The sequence below is a fragment of the Megalobrama amblycephala genome, linkage group LG10 (genome assembly GCF_018812025.1).
Source record: "Megalobrama amblycephala isolate DHTTF-2021 linkage group LG10, ASM1881202v1, whole genome shotgun sequence".
Taxonomy (NCBI): Eukaryota; Metazoa; Chordata; class Actinopteri; order Cypriniformes; family Xenocyprididae; genus Megalobrama; species Megalobrama amblycephala.
Genome location: NC_063053.1, coordinates 16,723,365 through 16,743,551, shown reverse-complemented (window position 1 = coordinate 16,743,551; position 20,187 = coordinate 16,723,365). Strand labels below are relative to the sequence as shown.

General features: G+C 37.0%; 1 long non-coding RNA gene across 9 annotated transcripts in view; it reads left to right on the top strand.

The window, feature by feature from the left end:
• The window catches only part of LOC125276940, a 342,031-nt gene that overhangs the window by 118,505 nt on the left and 203,339 nt on the right, over nt 1-20,187 (top strand). For 7 of the 9 annotated variants that reach the window (XR_007186778.1, XR_007186781.1, XR_007186779.1 and 4 more), the window contains exon 4: nt 1,944-2,019. This is a non-coding gene — a long non-coding RNA (uncharacterized LOC125276940). Of the gene's footprint in view, nt 1-1,943; nt 2,020-2,131; nt 2,228-2,334; nt 4,269-20,187 lie in introns of those variants that run through there. The other 2 variants (XR_007186782.1, XR_007186775.1) reach the window with 1 other exon arrangement.

Sequence of the window (20,187 nt, the reverse complement as noted above, 5' to 3'; positions counted from 1 at the left end):
TGCTGCTTAGCTGAGCAGAAAACAATGCTTTAGCACATAGAGGGAATCCTGCTGACTGCCTGTCAATTTACCCAGTCTCATCCTCGTTTTATTTGTCTTCTCTCTTCTTTAAGAAAACAAGTTGAATTTTTCCTACTGTAGATGAAGTAAACTAAAGCCACTGGTCACTTTGGTTGTCACTCCATCTTGTTTAACACTACTTTCGAGAAACATATAATAACTTGAAATAATGTGCACACCCTAGATAGATTTGAATTGTATAAATTATTTAGAGTAGACATTCATAACTACTCTGATTGGGGCTTTTGGAATAACAGTGCTATGTTTTTGCTCTGGTTTGGTTGACACTTAACAGAATTTTTTTCTTTTTTTTTTTTCTTCTGTCGACATATTTTGTTTTTGTGGCTGTAAATTGCATCAGGTTGCATCAGGGTCAGCCATACTTAGAGCCATGCTGATTCCTTTTTGGGTCTGTCCAAATCCTTTTATGAGTGGGTCTCTAAATGGCACAATCCACACTAGCTCCAAAGAACATAATACACTGGTCGAGTCTGCACACTCCAAACAGTCTCCCCACTGAGCTATCTTTAAGTCCATAAGTCTTAGTCAAATGTCACGACATGACTGATGCATTTTTAAAAAGGGAGCCATTCTAGACAATCAAAGTGCTGGCCTAGTGGGCTTGTTAGGGCTCCCTCTGTCTGTCCGGTTCCTCTGAAGTCTGTTCGGACCGCTTCTGTTTGTTTCTCAGCTCGTCGCCTGTGACAATCCACATATGGTCATTTATCAAAGATCTGCGCTTCACAAGAAGCTGTTTTTGTGAAGCTGTCAGCTCAGATATGGCCAGTGATAGCTCTGTAGACTTTATTGTACAAACTTGTCAGAATTCCCATCAGACTCGCAATCGCAGCCAGCCATAGTACCCCCTTGCATCTCTAGCCCAATGATTTGTGTTCAAATGAAAAACCCAAACCATCCCAATAAAGTTTTGGCAAGGATGGGCTGGTTTAATTGGCAGGCAATTGACGCGCCAATAGACTGTCATCCTGGGGGTCAAGAGTAATTTATTGAGATGCTAACTGCTTTTTTTTTTTTGGCCTGCCGTTCCATATTGAAATTCCCATCCAGACTATATTACACGAGAAGATGATGACTTAATCCCCTGTTAATTAGAATAACATTTCCAGCAGCTGAGGCTTAGCTGTTAATGCAAGGGCCACACAGGAAAGGCCGGCCGGCTGGATCTGCGGCCCCAGAGTGGGAAGCTTGGCCTGGGCTCAGAGATCCAGGCAGCGGGGGCAACTCTCCACACCTCCAGCGGATGAGTGGTGGAAAGCTGTTAAATCCGCCGCTGATGACTCTCTCGTCGGCTAATAAGCTCATGTTTATTGGCAGGCTCTGTCCATCAGTGGCCTATTTTCAGCAGCAAATGGAAATATGTATTAGAAACACAGAATCCTCATATGGTAGTGCAATATTTTTAATAAGCTAATTTCCCATCATCACAGAAATTGATTACATGTATTGTTTATTTATTTATTTATTTATTTGGAATAGATAAAGCATATTGAACTATCTATAAATAAATAAAGAAAGAAAGAAAGAAAGAAAGAAAGAAAGAAAGAAAGAAAAAAAGAAAAAACAGATCATTCTAGTCATGGGTGCTGACTGGTCAAAAAAGCGTTCCTGCCGTTTTCTGTTATAAAACAGCTGACCTAACAATATATTCACAATGTAGCATGGCCTCTCTAACCTTATTACAAAGTCCATCCATCCATCAGTCCATCCATCCATCTTTTTCTTAAACTGTTTATTTCAAGATTTAAATCCCAGATTTTCAGTGTGATCTCAAGCTTTTATACCTTACTGTAAATAGACACAGTAAAGTACAGGTGTAATCCAAGATTAAAATATATATTTTTCTTTTCTTTTTTTCCTGATAGGTGGTTTTGCAGTGATTTGCTGCCAGCTTTACCTTTGGACAGGGTGAATAAGTGAAACCGGAAGTGGCAGTGCCAGGTTTGCCCTGTTTTTTTTTTTATCCCAGTATTAATCCAGCAAGCTCTCTACTCTTTAAGAAAGACCTCATTACTAGCCTCATTGATTGTGCTTCCTGCATCAACGACCACAGCTTCTACTACTACACCAGCTGAGAGAGAGAGAGAGAGAGAGAGAGAGAGAAGGCTTAGCCTAGTGCATCTGTGTGTCCTGCATTATGGGTAGGGAGGTAAGCAGTAGGCAGGAGGTTTATGGTGCTGTAATTGGTAGTTAGTGTGATATTTGTAAGACAAATAGAGCTATATGTGTGATTCCTCCTCTCTCTCTCCTCTCTAGTCTTTACAGCCACCAAAGGGCCTCATTATAGCCCACCACAGCCCAGGCCTCACTGCACCACACACACACACACACACACACACACAGAGGGCTGGAAGTTGTGTGTGACAGTGTGGCTGCCAGGACTGATAGATGATACAGTAAGTGTGGTATTCATTGAGAGAGGACCCTGACGGTCAGGGGAATGAAACAGCTCTTCATTACAGCGCACCCAGTGGACGTTTTACACTCACGCTGTGCACTGCGGGACTGACCGAGTTTACCGTGGTCACTCATGCATATGCAGGGTTCAGAATTAACTTTTTTTGTGAGACCTGCCACCGGTGAGCGAATAGAGAAAATACAGGGAAGAGAAATGGCCGTCTTTGGACATCATGTCCAACGCAGTGTTGGTGTTGTTAACTAACACTAAAACTATTAAAAAATCAATCAGAAATTGAAATAAAGTTTAAATAATGGATGAAAAAAATTAACTAACCATGGCAACTAACCGAAATAAATAAGTTGAAGTAATTGAAAACTGAAATTAAATAAAACTAAATAGAACAAGGTAAATATTTAATTAAAATGAATGAAATATTATAAAATGAATAAAAACGTATTCAAATAATGAATAAATACTATAATAGTGTATAAATAATACTAAAATAACAGAGGTCTAACATGGATGCATAATAAACCACCGTTCCTGCTACTTGATAAATATTCAGTATTTGCTCCATTAAAATGAACTGCAAGGAGGTGCAGTTAGCAGTGAGAACTCACTTTCTTTCATCCCTTTCTGAACCAGCTGCTGTTTATTCGCAGACGTGTGCTCGCTATGCGCCCGTCCCCTCCTTTAAAGGAACTGGAGCGGGCCGCAGGGTAGATTACCGCTGAAATCACGACTTGTTCTCTCGCTGTCGGCTACCAAGTGTGAACACACTTCAGCTCTGGGAAGAGAGGGATAAAAAACACGAAGAGAATTATAGAACCAAAGCATCTGAAACTATCTATATATATATATGTAAACAAAAGCCTCAGTTCTCTAGTACAATTAATTGCGACACTGTAAAACAGTAAACGATCTGAGAGGAGTAAATAAGGTGTTTTTTTCTTTTTGTTTTCATTAAAAACAGCATCAGCACTCAGTCTCTTTGCCGTCACGCCAGCATTCCGGATTCGTATTCCTGGATGCACAAACAGTGTGTAATTATCCCAGGCTCCCTGCTGTTCTCTCTCTCTCTCTTCCCCTCATTCGGTCTCTGCATATCCCACACTGGAGAGACCAAGACCCAAGATGATTCTCTCTCTCTCGCTGTCGCTGTCACACAAGAGGAAAAGAGCTCCTCTCTTCATTACAGAAGGACCTGATCCAACTTGAAAGATGCAGCCATTATTCTTGACTGTCTGGACTCCCCCCTCTCTTCCCTGTCACTGGCTTATTGTTTGGCCTCCTGGGGTTGCATTTTAAACCTGCACTGTCGCTCTAGCCCACAGAACGAGGGTTTCATCGACTACTCATAATGTCTGCATGCTGTTAGAGGAAATTCTGGGGAAAAAATGTAAATTGTTTTATGCAAAAATAATGACATTTGCTTCATAATACAGAGGGAGTGATGCATGTATGTGTTTATAGTGCAGAGGTGTGATGCAAAGGAACATTATGACAAATGCAAATAAGAAAAACAAAATGATCACATTTGCAGAGTAGTCTGAAGCCAGTTTATGAAAAAAAAAAAAAAAAAAGTTTTCAGTTTCTGCACTTCTAATTACCTTGAAATTTGTTTAACCATAATATTAATTGATATGACTTAATTGATCAAAGCTGTCTGGTTACAACATGATATAAGCAAAAGGTTTTTTGTTTGTTTATTTGTTTTTTTTATAGTTATTATATGTCAGCTGTAGTCATTTCACATGTAAATTTCATAAACCTTGCTAATATTAGTGCAGTTTCAGACAAATGTCTTCATGGTCTATGATAATATGATCGGAAGACTTGAGTAAATCTTTCAGATGTGTGTTTACTGGAACTCTAAAAGAGAAAATTCTTTAGTTGGTAGAAGTCACTAGACATTTTTGGGTTTAGGAAAGAATTTGTTTGTTGTAATATGTACTTAAAATCTCAATTTTGGGATAGAGAATGGATTTAAAAAAAAATAATAATCAGCATTATCATTAGTATTTTTTTTAGATCAGATTATTTTTTATTTGTAGAATAATAATAATCATAACAATAATTTATTATTATTATTATTATTGTTATTGGTAATACTAATAGTAGTATATGTTGTAGTAGTAATCGTGTTTGTTTATATCTTTTTTTTTTTAATTTCCATTCAACTAGGCTGCAGTCCCACACACATCATTCTTCATTTATTTTTTATTTATTTTTTCTTCATTTTCCCCCTCTTCAGGACAGCAAGTGAGTGTTGCAGTTCATTTGAAACGATTGTCACTGGAATTGGTTTTGCAAGGCACTGAGAGAGTGATGGCCCCAGTCATTATGTCTCTGCCCGCTTAGCATGCTGGTAATTAGGGACGGAGAGAGAGGGAGAGCAAGCGAGAGAGAGAGAGAGAATGAGAGGAGAGGCTGCCACTCTGGTTCACAAGGGTGAAAGAGACTTTATTAAGAGTCAGAGACAGATCACAACTGCTAAGTGACCCACCAAGGTCAGGATCAAGGGCAGACTTTGTAATTAGTATGCTTTTCTAGGACGGAGGCTACAGTGCCATTGTTCTGCCACAATCAAATTAGCCCCTCCACTGTGGACCCTGTATCACGACCTCAGGGCCTGGACGGCTTCTTCTGACAGAATAGCAATGATACAAGAGAATATGTACTCTGGCTTCGTAATGGGTCCAAATTTCAGATTAATTTATTTATTTGTAACTAGGATATCAGACTAGACTAGGCCAGTATTTCCCAATCTTTTTCGTATTTTATATTACCCCATGGCCCCTTCAGTGAGGCTCCAAGCCACAGATGTTCCTTTTAACACATATTACATTGTATCCTAACCAGATGCAATGATAAAATTCTAGCAATAAGCAATTTGTCTATCCACACCAGACATCATACAAAATGCAAAAAAAAGCCAATCAGAGGAGTGTGTGGGCAAGCCCACTTCTGTCGAGCTCTCACGGTGAAATGGATAAGTACATAAACAATTTAATAAAAATAAACAATTTTAACATTATTTAAAATACAACATAGTATTGTAATCTTTGTCATGGAATACCCTTGTTTGAATGCATTGAGTTCACAGTTTGAATGTTCCTATATCCATTAAATTATCTCTAAGATCTGAGGTGAATTGCCCATAGTCTCTTTCATTATGAAAGTTTAAAGTCACTCAAAATTATATTCAAGCTCAATTTTTTTTTTTATATGCAAAACACAATCAGTACCTGAGCTGTCAGCAGCAGCGTTGCAGAAATAGAAACCATTCCAAAAATAGAATCCCTGTTCACTTGTCACATATCACTGTTGCGACTGTTTAGAACAAAAACTGGAAAATGAAAACATGCATTTTATCACGTTGTGGTGTTTCACCTGGTTAGCACACACGTATACTTGATTTTCTCAAAAATACAAACTTGTGCATACATGTTGCTCACATATTGTAGACTTTAGCCATTGAAATGTTAGAAGTTACTGAAATACGCATAAATGTCAGGGCATGTCATGTCACATCTCCAGAGCCTTAAAAAATCCTCAGACTCTAGAAGGTTAAAGTGGTCAATATATTACGTTAGTCTAATAACAGTCAGTACAGTTGGGGAAAAAGAGACTGACCAAGTAGCTTCCTCTCTTTTTAATAAGACACTTGAGCTTGTTTGTCTACAGTTGAGTGGGCAGTCACAGAGAAACTTTCTCCGAGAAAGACCTAACCGCAAATATATATTTATAAATGAAACCCAGGTGAGATGTTTAACAAAAATACTCAAACTCATTTGCACTCTTTGTACGGTGGAATTTAAATACCACAGAAGTTCGACTATGAAATATCACCTATACAAGTGAATACTCTTTCATCTGTACAAATTTTAATGAGAAGTTACAACATACAGGTACCAAAGACAAAAGTTTAACAAAGCAAAATCTGAAACCAAGTGCCCCCCTGGGGTACATGTACTGTAAGCCTGGTTGGAAATCACTTGACTAGACTGTTTTCCTTCATTCTACCTCTACAAATTTGGATTGTTTTTTTGTTTATTTATTTATTTATTTGTGGGTTACATGGCTTCACTCTGTTTGGTGGTTCTTATTCTTATGAAGAGCGGTGAGATTGTATCTGAGACTATAACCTTTTAAGACATGTTTAGACTGACAACTATAAAGATAACCTATGTTAGCGTCCACACCAATAGACAATATTTAGTTTAAACGCAACACATTTATATCATCATGCCAATTTAAATGCTCAAGCTCCTTAACGCCAGGTGGTTTCTGATTGGCTGTCAAGGTTTTTATCATTCAGCAGCTGGGGGAAAAAAAAAATAAAAAATCTGAAAGTGATTCCAAGGATTTTGTTCCTCATAACGTTATTGTTATAGTTGTGGTGTGGACTTCCCTATTCATATAGAATTAGAATAATTATTAAAGCTTGATAGTTATTGTTATTGTCCTTAGTGTGAATGAGAGAGTGTAAGTAGCCATTTTTGGGGATTGTAAGTGGAGAGATGGGGCGCATGACAACTTTTCATAGGAAAGCAGGCAGTGGTTAACCAAGAAACTATAGCCTGTTAACTGTCAGTGTCCCGGTAGCAGGACTCTTGCCATGCGTTTTTATCCCCTTTCCCCCCCCAAATACATTGGTAATCATCATAAATTGGATATCAATCGAAAGCTTAAACATTCAAAATTCATCCTGTGAAAACCGATTTGAAATTGGACATTGTGTTACCATGGAAATAGTACTTTAACACCTTTTAGCTGGCTCAATTTTTGTTATAAGGCTTTGATTTTCTAGCAATTTTGGAGTCTAAATTATTTTGTAGGATATTTTTGGTATTAAAAAAAAAAAAAATAGTTCAGTACATTTGCTTTGCAGTCAACTTAAACTTTTATAACTTTTATAATCTTTTTAAAAGTGCTTTTACTTTCTGCAATAATCTAAGACCAACCTTATCTTATGTATGAAACGCAGCCATTTAAAAAAGTGGGTGACAGTTAACAGCTTAACCAGAAACCCATCAATTACGCCGTTACTTTTTTGTTTTCTGTCTTTCTCTCTCTTTAACAGTAGACCTCAATATGAAATACCATAGCGAACATCTCTGGACACACTATCCACTTGTTCGATGTCATAAACTATCACACTTCCAGATGAATTAGATACATCAGCTACGGCACAATCGACACAGCGAATGACAGGGAGATGAACCCAAGACGCTGGCAGCGTTACAGCAAACCTGATGGCAGATACACATCTTCACTCAGCCACATCCTACCCACACACACACACACACACACACACACACACACACCCTGCATTAAATGCTCGGTTCTCTCCCTCCAGCATCCTTCCCATTAATTCTCTCCCTTTCAGCCTCTTGCGTTTGTCTGATTTAACAAGATAAGATTTGAGAGCTGATGTTGGCTGTTCTTAATGTACCATAGGGTCCACAATGGGAGCTGCACCCCAGCTTCTGAGAGAGGCATAAATCGACTATTCAGGGGGAATTGGGGGGAAAGAGAATTAGATATGCAGCATAACAATTTTACAGCCCTAGCCTCAGAAATTGAAATAGTGGAGATTAATGTATCATACATTATACACTGTCCATCGAAATCAGCTCTAATATACTGAGCAGGCTTGCATAACATGAATAAGACTTTCTAAGAAGTGCTCCTAAGGCCAGCCTGACCTCGGTAATTGATTCGGATCTCTACGCTGCTGTCGAGCAGTCTTACCAGAAAGCTCCTGAGGAAAAATAATCTCCTATTGTACGATTCTGATTTAGATCATTGCAGATAATTCAGCGCCAGTGACCGCAGATACGAGAGAGTGTGCTATGAGTGAACTCGAAAGGAAAATCATAAAAGAGGGAATATTTGAGTTAAAATGTTGATGTTAAATGTGCTAATGTGCTGTTAAATTGGAGTTTTTGTTATGTTGTCAGGTTTTGGGGATGATAGTTTGCTAAAAGGAGTTGTTTAGGTTGAGATGTAGGTGATGATTGTTCTATACGATGCTTAAGTTCTACATCAGTGTTTCCTTTCTTGCTCTTCCAGCTAACAGATAGAAATTTGTATTTAGTTTATATATATTTCATAATATTTCCTGTCACTCCAATTCAGTTTCCTGTGGGGTGTGATCAATTCAATTAAATTTGAATGGATTGGGAAGGAAGTTCTTCATGTTGATTATTCTGTAGTTTGAGTTAAATGTTTAGATAAGGGAATAGTTCACCCAAGAATAAACATTTTTATCATTTACTCATGTTAAATAAAATGACTTACTTTCTTCTGTGTAGAATGGAAGATGTTAGGCAGAATATTCATTGCATGCAATAAAAACGAATGGTGACCCAGTGTCAGTCACAAACATGCTGCCAAACATCTCCCTTTTTTTTTTTTTTTGTTTCACAGAAAGCAATACAGGTTTGGAATCTGGTCAGAGAGGAGAGCACAATACAACACGTGACATGATTTTGCATGTATAATCTGTACTTTTTATCTTTTAATTGCTCATCATAAATGTTTATTGATCATACCTACCATAGCATACCTCCACTGACTTCCTGACTGCTGCTGCTTGTATCTTTTTGTCAGTCTGTCTGTTTCTCTCTCTTGCTCTTTCTGTCTTTTTCTGTGTCTTTGTGATCACTGATTGGCGATCCCCTGGTTTTGATTAACTTCACTTTCTTTGAAATCAGACAGCAGGCACATATCTAGGGGCATCACACAGAATACATGGGTTAAAAAGCTTACAGAAAAGGATCACGTTTCTAGCCTAATAAAAATCAGTTCAATGAGACTGGTTAGAAAATGAGTCATAATGTTGGCTTCAGAGTGATTTGCCATTATGGCTAATTTCATCCTTTTATACTTGTTTTTCCATTGTTGCTTTATGATTTTTAGAGATGGGCATCTAAATGATTCATAACTATATTCTGTCATCATGTCAACATGGACAAAGCACAAAAGAGAAAATTACTTTTTTTTATTTTTTTTTTTTTTATGAATTAGCTGTTGTTTAGCTTATCTTGCCTGTAGTACAGTCCTCTAACATGACTGCCATTGATACCACAACACTGTTGCCTCTAGGGGAGACTGGGAGTGTTGTGATGGGGGTGAGTTGTAACACCATCAGCTTAACCAATTAGAAATGAGCTACAGGGCTAAATTAGCTACATAACCACCACCATCCTGAGGTGACCGTAACTGGGGACAATAAATCTACATTTATTTATATTTTTCTTTTGCATTCATCTGATCAAAAATACACTAAAAACAGAAATATTACAGTGTAAAATAGCATTTTATTTATGTATTTTAAATACTCCAAATAGTTTTCAGCATCCATTACTCCAGTCTTCAGTGTCACATGACCTTCAGAAATCTGATTTGGTGCTCATGAAACATTTGTTGTTGTTATCAAGTTGAATACTACTTATTACTTTAAGTAGTGGAAACAACAAAACTTTTTTTTATTCGAAATATAAATAGTTTGGAACTTTATAAATGTTTTTACTGTCACTTGATCAATTTCTGAATAAAATTATTCATATTTTTGTTTAAAAAAAAAAAAAAAAAAAATCTTACCAACCCCAAACTGTTGAATGGTAGTATATTTTTAAGATAGGGTAAAGTAATATTTCACAAGTCTGGTTTATAATTAGATTTTAGATTTGTATTATATATATATATATAATAGTATCGCACAGATTTTTGTGGTTAAATTACTGTTTTTGTACATTTCAGACATTGAAATGAACACTTTCCAGTCTCCCCTATTATCATTGTGATCACTTTGCCTATTAGTTTTGTAGTGGCCATCATTTAATATCACTAAATACTGTTGCTTTGTCCAGCATCATTACAGCCAATTTTATGTTGGAACATTATTACAGCTGCTTTTATTATCTATTGCCACATGGATTCATAGTAATTGCGTTCAGTGCAGCACAAGGAAATGAAACAAATACAGACATCCTCAGAGAAATAACAATACAATGAAGTCTGGTATTTAATACAGAGATCAAGACATTAATTGCAACAGATCTAAAGCAGTACTATAATAGTGGATAAGACCATACTGAATAGTGCATTATGGTCCAGTCTGCTGTTCTGATTCAGGGTAAGGTAAAAACAAAACAAAAACAAAGGGCCATTATTGCTTTAATTCTAACATAGATCAGTGCCTGTCCAGTTTGTCATACTTTCCTTGGTTCCGAAAGTATAGGGATTTTAAAATAGCCATTTTTAGAGATTAAAAAGGCATGAACCAAATCAAATCAACCAGCTAGGTGCATTACATTGAGTTACTCAAAATTACAAACTTTGATTTAAAGCAAAAAAAGAATTTAAAAATCAGACAAAAAATAAATAAAAAAATAAATAAAAATAAAGGTACAATACCGTATGCTTAACCACTTTAATGAGGATAAGAACTACAATCCCATGAAGCATTACTAATGTCATGGATTTTAAAATGATGGATAAATATAAAGCTGTTTATTTAAAGATACACTATTAATTCTGTATATTGAATCAATATTTATTGCAAAATATGCATATACAGTATATACAAATATTTAAGCAGTAGCATAGTGAGTGCATTTGCAGTGCTTCATGGGAGTGGACGCACACTAAAGTGTTCTTTTGAGATGATTTTCTTGTATTGATTTGCAGAATTATGGATAATGTAGTTTTTTCACAAGGAATTCCACTGTTAAAAAATAAGTTGAAATAATGCAGGTTGATGGTTTTAACAAAAGCGTATACCATCAACTAACAACCTCGTAGCTCACAGTAGGTCTGTATCACTTCCTATCTGAATGAATGTTGCTTTTTTCTTTTGGAACTTGACTGTTGCTCTCAACTCCAAGCCTAGCTATTGTTACATAATCACTACCATTGTTACATTACTAATGCTAAATCATTGCTAGCACTTTTAAATCTATTATGATTATTCCAGTACTGCCACTCTTGCATTTCCACTGGTACTCACATTATGAGGTCTTTCCACTATTTTGTGCTCCATTATTACATCAGCAGCACTAGTTACGCACATTATCATTACAATAGTTCTGTTAATATTTATGTGTTAGCACACATTACATAACATAAATATCCAGCTGTGTCTTTATTATGACAACTAACACCTAGCCAATGAAATTGGTCCTCTTAACATAATGTTCATATTTGTGAAATTTGTTAGGTTGGTAAGCATACGCGTTCTTATCCTGGATGAAGAGGAAATGAGAGTTTATGTAATGTAACAATAGCACTGGTAATCTCCGCCATAATTTCCCTTGTCGTTGGTCATATCTTGCACATGGTGCCTTAGAGATGAGGAGATAAAACTGCTTCATTTCTCTAGGTAAATGGAGGAGGGGTCCGCTTCATCTCGTTCGACCAAAGCAGAAGGGGGGAACTGTGATCCCAGCGTCTTTGCCCCTCCTCTGGCGCTGACAGTTACCGCTCGCACTCCTCGCACGCACTCCCTTCCCTCACCTCCCCTCGAGCTTCCGTCTGTATCACACAAACAGTAGGAAACAGTTGATTTTCATTTGCTGTTGCCGGGCAATGCGACGTGATGTCTTAACACTTGTAAATGAACACTCCTCCTCCCTCTAATCTGTCACTTTAATGCGCCATAGATTTTATTTCTGACGCTGCAATATCACATTCTTAATAACAATAATCAACTGCCTGTGTTGTTTTTTTCTCGGAGAAATTAAATCCTGACACAGAGAGTAGGACTAATAAAAGATGTAGCTGGAGGAAAAAGGAATAAATAAATATGACAAATCACGAAGGCTGGGAATTTGTATTCAGATGCGAGAGACAATTACACAAAGAGTCAGAATGTATCAGGCTCTCCGCAGATCTGTAATAGCTGTGCTGCGGGCCTGCTTGTTTCCTGCTTAAACGCACTACGTGGGGTACTGTGTGGTGCGACTTACATTGTCCAATACAGTCAATGCTGATAATAGACACACAAATGCATACGGACTGTACACATGCATGTGTGGCTGTTAAAGATTGCTGCACAGGTTAGCAACAGGTTTAGGATTAAACATGATAATGTTGTTGTTGTGTTTTTTCATGGGCTGTATAGGACAAACTCTGAATTTAAAAGACTTGCAGTACAGTGGGGTCCAGAGGTCTGTGACTACTTGTAAAAATAATTGTGTTCCTAATTGTAACGCAGAGTGACGAGGAAGAGGAGGATCCAAGTGCAGTATAGCAGTTTATTGACAAAATAACATGAGAACATCCAAGCAACAGTAGACACAGGCAAAACCAGAGTAAATCCAAACTAGGGGCAAAACAGAACTGAAAACTCACACTATACATCCATTAAGGACAACACCAGACAAAGAACATGAGAAACAAAGGGGAATTAATAGTGGGTATTTAGCAAACAAGATACACCAGGAAACCAACAGGAAATAATCAACAAGAAAAACTACAAAGGACTACAAAACATGGCATAAAACAGGAAATAACATAAAAGTCCACACAAGACCAGGGGAACATAAGACAGGAATCATGACACTAATACAATTAACACAAATTCTGAATTTAAATTACATTTTAAAACTTTTTTTTTTTTTTTTTTCATGTGGTTTTGTTTTTTGGACCCAATTATTTTTGTAATTTCTCTATTTATCTCATTTACTGTTGTGTTGTTTGTGTCGCGATTGGGTTTGTTTGGGCAACAACTGCTGTTTAAACTTTATTTTAAGACCAAAAGTGCCCAATAATAGGCGAGATATTGAGAAAGTGGCCAAGAAAATATACTTTGTCCATTGTTTTTGGTCATGGTTGGTTATATTATGGTTGGTTATGTTTATTTATACAACAGTTCTGTCTGGTTCTCGAATCTGATTGGCTGATAGCCGTGCGATATTCTAGTGATAACAACACTCCTACCTTTTCACCATTTGTATCCATAGACTGTGGTTTGTATCACTCCGCTTGAAGTGACTGTCATGGTGGCCGAGCAAATCCACCATAATTTTTGCAAATACTACTTGCTGTACCACGAACTGTAGTTTTAATAGTTTTTTAGACCTGAAATATGTGACTCATATTTACAATTTGTTTAGACGTTTTCGGAGATGCGAGTTCCAGGGCGTCAACGGCCGTTCAGTGCTCGTGTACGCGCCGAGAACAGCTTCATCTCAGCCAGTGCTTCGGGGCTTTGCCACTGGCTCTTATAGTGGTTAAACATGAGGCATAATTCATTTTGAGTTAGGGCTGGGCGATATATCGCATGCGATTGTCACGCGCATTTCGTCAGTAAAGCCGTGTCTCTAAGATGCTGGAAGGAATCGACCTGCAAAGATACAGTACTGTGAAGAGTTTTAGGCACTTGTGTAAACATGCTGCAAAGTGAGGATGCTTTCAAAAATACTATCATAAATAGATGTTATTTATCAATTAACTTCTTGTAACTAAATCAAATCAATATTTGGTGTGACCACCCTTTGCGTTTGAAACAGCTTTTGTCCAGGTACACTTGCGCATCATTTTTCAGGTAGCTTTGCAGGTCAGTTTCTTCAAGCTTCTTGGAGACACATCCACAGTTCTTCTGGATTTGGTTTGTCAGTTTCATCTGTTTCTTCATGTAATCACAGACAGATTTGATGATGGCAAGATCAGATCTGTGTGGAGCACTGGCTGTTGTCCATGTGCATATAAAAATCTCACTAGATTATTACAATTAATGGCAAAATTAATGTTTAGAAATGTGAACGGATATTTCCTACTGATACACTACAGCAAAAGATATAAATAACTGGCTTAAAACCCATTTTGAGGGGTGAAAATACTGATGTTCTTAAGACTTTTGCACAGTACTATATGTATGTGTTTGTGTGTGTGTGGATATATATATATATATATATATATATATATATATATATATATATATATATATATATATATATATATATATATTATATAAAATATGGAATATACAGACTTTTAAGTATCCAAGCTAATGTTGCATTAACAAAACAAAAAAAGTTTTCATTTTTGCCCCTTAGTTGTTTTTTTTTTTACTGTGGTTTTGGACCCCACTGTATTTCTGTAATGTGAATATGTTTTCAATTTTTCAATTATTCTTACAATTTCTTCCTGTTTATTTATTTATTTATTTATTTATTTTTATTGTGGGGCGATTAACCTTTCGTTCGCCTGATATCAAGTATCCTAGATAGATTATTATGATTAAAAAAAAAAGAAAAAAGTTTTCCTCTCTGAATCAAGTTGATTCGGTGGACAAATAGGTCCCATTGTTTCTCACATGTTGACCACAAGCTTGGGCATGTCAGCTGCCTCTGCTCTCCTCTCTGGATGACAGATACATCAGGTCTGGGTTCAGCTGCAGGGCCTCAGGAGAGTGAGAGGGAGCTGCTCTCATCCTGGCCCAGTGTTGAGAAGTGTGGTGCTGGGAGAGTTTCCAGTTCCACTGGGAGCACCGGCTGGTGCCTTTGCCCTACGCTCTGGCCATGCGAGAAGCTGTTGTCTCAGACCTCTTTGGACCTCTCAAACTCAAGTCCACTAAAACAACTAAACAGTTTCTATTGTCCAGTTACATTCCCTTTGGTCTCTCCTCTGTGTCTGTTTCTTGTCTAGTCAGAGGACGATGATGTAGGATGAACTCCGGTGGAGGACAAGATTAAAAACCAAACTCGGGTGATAACTCTCAGACTAGACATGCAAGTCTTTGTTTTAGGGTTTATTATGAGCGCAGATGAAACGCATGCGCGCACGCGCTCACACGCTCATGCTCGTTGATAGGAGTACTGTATTTTTCATTATCAGACTCTGTATCATGCTGTGCCTCGCTCTGGTCTCAGTGTGTGTAGTTCAGGCCTGCATTATCTTGAGAGTAGATTTGCTCATATTTGCTGATGGCTTCTTCTTTAACAATGGTCCATCAGGCTGCTATCATCAAAGGTCCTGGTTTTAGGTTGAATGGCTGCATCTTGGGAGCACATTAGGCTGTGTGTGCATGACCTGGTTGTGTGGCTTTGATGTGCCTTTGTTCTCTGACCCATTTGAGTCTTGGCTGGGCATGTGGTGTGCCTGTAAATTGAGGGTGGCAAAAAATCCACAGATTTGGGTGTATCCAAAACCCTCTTTCAGCAGGGGCTCCTTGGAAAAGGACCCTTTATGATAACATGCAGCAAGTTGAGTGCATGGAGTGCATACATTTAAAAAAAAGTAATATTTAAATGATTAAATTTAGATGCTTTTAAATATGCACAACTTTGCAAGGTATAAAACTAGTTAAATCAGTGCCAAAGCAAATCCAGTTGATTTGCCTTTTACCAAACTGGGTTATTTAAACTTTTAATTAATTAAATTAACTTTTAATTAATTAATTAAATAATTTATTTTGAATTCATAATACTGCATGTATACAGCAAAAATACTTAATTCAGCTAGATGGAAATGTGTCATACAGTTAAAATACTTATACATAAAAAAGTGTACATTAGAAAAAGATGTTTGTATTTTATACAGATAAATACTGAAAAAATGCTAATGTAAAAACTTGTTAATTTGTTAACTAAGTTGCCTTACCATATTCAGTTAAAAATCTTAAATGGTTGAACTTAGAATTATTGGTTTTACTGTAAAATGCTGTAAAATGTATGGGGTTTTTAAGTACAAACAAATTACCAGTAAGGACATTTCCAGAAGTCCCAACATGACATATTGTTATATTTTTTTTAAATAGTGTTATCAGAAATATACATTAGGTTGTTTTGTGTTGCAATTTCTGTTTAGTTAATGTTTATTGCATTATTTTAGTGTTCTATGTTACTTTTTTTTTTTTTTTTTTTTCCTTTGTGTATGACCCTGTGTACCGTCTATATATGAATATTGGACGTGTTTTATGGATAGGCCACTTACAATGAATTTTTGTAATTATTTCTGATGTGGCTTTATTATTATTATTGTATTACTATGATGATTATCAGTACATTTAATTTTTAAAATCAGACTTCGGTAGATGAAGTAGTTGGTTATATTACCATTGCCACTTAATGAAATATACAGTACAGTTGTAAAATTGTCGGGGTTATGCTACTTCGGTCTGTTTATTCTTGGTTTGATGACAGAGCTCCTATTGTCTTGGTGAGTGTGCTGTTCCAAGTTCGCTCGGGCCATGTGCTCTTCTGTCCATGTGGGCGTTTGTGTGAGGAGCATGGTGTTCGAATCCCGGCACTTTGATCTTGGTTTTGGTTCTGTGTCGAGGCTCGGACATTCATGTTTGTGTGTTTGTCTTCTGTTGTGAGTGAACATTCTCTGTGAGCTCTGTCGGATTCGAGTTCACTCGGGCCGTACGCTCTTCTGACCACATGTGTGTTCGGTGTAGCATGTGGTTTGCATTTATTTTGGCCATGTGCTTTCGTGTTGTCATGTTTTGTGTGGACACGCAGTCACTGAGAGCTCTCATTGGCTGTGTGTTGGTGTCATGTTTTGAGATTGTGATTGTGTTCACTGGCCATGTGCTCTTGGTTTTTGGTGTGAGCGCATGGCTTGTCATGTTTGTTTCTTTGTGCCACGTGCTCTCCTGTCTATTGTCTAACCCCACCTTGTTATCTGATTATTGGTTCATTTGCCCCACTTGTCCTCCCTCGTTACTTGCTTTGTTTGCTGCCCTATTTATTCTCCTTGTGTTTGCAGTCCTGTGCCAGTTCGTTGTCTTACATTCCTTGTGTTCTGATCCCTGAATTCATGTCGTGTCCTGCTGCCAAGTCTTGTTCTGCCAAGTCAAGGTGACCAGTCCTGTTTTCCCACAAATGGTAGTTTTTGTTTTATTATTTTATAACAAAATACAGCCTATTGAATCCTCGCCTCATCCCTCAACCCCATACCTGACAAAAATATAAAGGAATTGTGTCAATATTTTTAGGAGTGAGATTCTGTCAACCCCAACTGTCAGTTTTTTTAACATACATTTAACTGTACGATTTACAGTGTGTATTTTCAGTTATATGCTTTATAAGAAATAACCGCCATGTCAAAACATTCTCTCTACCTCAAAGTGAATATTATAGTTGCTAATTAAAACCTGCTCCATATAGCACAAATCTTAGCATTGTTTCATTTGCATCTGTCTGTAATTAACTTTGAATTTATTTGTGAAAGCTCAGCTAGTCTTAACATTCGACATTGAATCTCCTCTTACTGTTGTGACATGCACTTTTTCTTACTCATTGCTTTGTTAACCTCGAGTTAGGTAGATTTTTATCCTATTAAAAGTGTAGAAAGTCAAAGTTTTTTTTCTATTCCTGTAGACAAGCTGTGTTCAAAAACACATTTATATAAAAAAAAAAAACGAGGACAATTATGCATCTGTGCCTTTGACACAGAGCTAGATTTCAGCGCAGACTACGGAGGGTAAATTGGCCTATTTCAAGCACGGATCTGACATGTTTGGAGTCAGATAATGTGCGTCAAGGAGTGAAGGCCCAAAGTGATTAAAGCTAGCCCAGACATAATTATGTCAAACTCTGCAGTTGTCCTAAGCCCTCTCTAGTTGAAAGAGATTCCTCTGAAATAACAGCAGAGATGAGAAGGGGGAAAAGAAGGTGAGAGAATACCAGAAAAAGTGAAAGGAAAGGGTTTTGAAGTGGTTTGCCACATTACTGAAGTACCCTCTGCTGACCCATCCAATTTGGGTGAACAAGGCACCTGCTTTGAAAAATAGTGTAGCCATTTTTATGGAGCACCACAATGCAAAGCAAAATGTCAACTGAGAGTAATATTTGTCTTAAGATCCCAATCTAACTTTGGTAGAGACACTTTCAGTACATGAACTGCTTGTTTTGTGAGTTCAGCTTTATTAGAAATAAAATCCTGTCAAAACAATCTGGCTTGTTGGTTGAACTGGTCGTACAGTCTGGCTAATCTGTTGTTTAGCTGATTTAGTTGGGCGGGCAGTTGAAAAGTGCTCAAAACCCATCTAAAACCAGCCAACAGTAAACCAGCTTATGCTGTTTTTTTTTTTTTTTTTCTGTTTTTTTTTCTCCTTAACAGAGTGCACATCAGTCCACGATTTGTGTTGGAACAAAGATAACTTTGAACTTTCATTAAACTCATTTATATAACTGCCATTTATGAATTCAGTGACTTAATCACTCAGATACTTTACGAAACGGTGCCATAATTTAGATTAGTGGGATTAAAAAAATGGATCCATTAGTTGTGCACAATTATATGTGAAAATGAATTTATCTTAAGCAAATATAAACCTGCCATAATAATAGAAGCTGCAAATGGAGTGCTGCCTGTATTCTTTCGTATGCCTTTTTCTTACAATCTGATTTCCATATAAAAAAGAAATGATGAGACATAAGGGTCAGCCTCATTTGAGTGTGAGATGCATTTAATCACACACCCATGTTTATTACACACACAAACAATTAACGAGGCAACTCTATCACAAGCTATTTCAAAACCACTCCTCACTCCTAGCATTTTATTACCTCATTTGGCATGTCAAGATCTGTGGGAACAGAGAACATAATCAAGCATTACCTGTATTTATGATGCTGTGATATAAGGGTGAATAAGCCATCAATCAATACGCAAAAGAGGCTGTTATTTTCAATTAGCAAGGGATCAAATTCGAATGAACAGCTATATTCCATGCTGATGTGGGGAACATGGGGAAAAAGGATGTTGTGATGGTCTTTTCCAGGGCAAATGAATAGAGAGCTCTTATCACTGGCGAGACTCTATAAAGCAGCTAAATGAATAATCATCCGTGAGTTAGAGAGAGGGTCCCTTTTTAACAAGCTCAATTTGAACCCTGTAACACTGGCAGGCTGGAAGAAATGGAAGGAGGTAGAGAGAATAGTGAGATGGACTTATAAGGATTCTAGAGTGCTGAACATTACAGTCAAGTTTCTGGAGTCCTCTTCTTATCACAAATAAATATGGTTAACACTTTACTTAAAGCCTTTATCGATAATGCATTATAAAATATTTTAAATGCACTAATTATGCCTTATAATACACTTTGTAATGTATTGTATGATCTCATGAATTATTGTAACACAGTTAAAATACATTATAATACTTATAATCTATTCATTGAACACCCCTAGAAAGTATAATGCCTTAAAGGGTTAGTTCACCCAAAAATGAAAATTATGTCATTTATTACTCACCCTCATGTTGCTCGACACCTGTAAGACCTTCGTTCATCTTCGGAACACAAATTAAGATATTTTTGATAAAATCTGATGGCTCAGTGAGGCCTATATTGCCAGCAAGATAATTAAGACTTTCGTATGCCCAGAAAGCTACTAAAAACATATTTAAAACGGTTCATGCGAGTACAGTGGTTCAACCTTAATGTTATGAAGCGACGAGAATATTTTTTGTGCACCAAAAAAACAAAATAATGACTTTTCAACAATATCTAGTGATGGCCGATTTCAAAAGTCTGCTTCGAAGCTTTACGAATCTTTTGTTTCGAATTAGTGCTTCGGAGTGCTACAAGTCACGTGATTTCAGTAAATGAGGCTTTGTTACATAAGTGTTTCAAATTTTCAATAGTTCACGTGACTTTGGCAGTTTGATACGCGATCCGAACCACTGATTCGAAACAAAAGAAGCAGTGTTTTGAAATCGACCATCACTAGATATTGTTGAAAAGT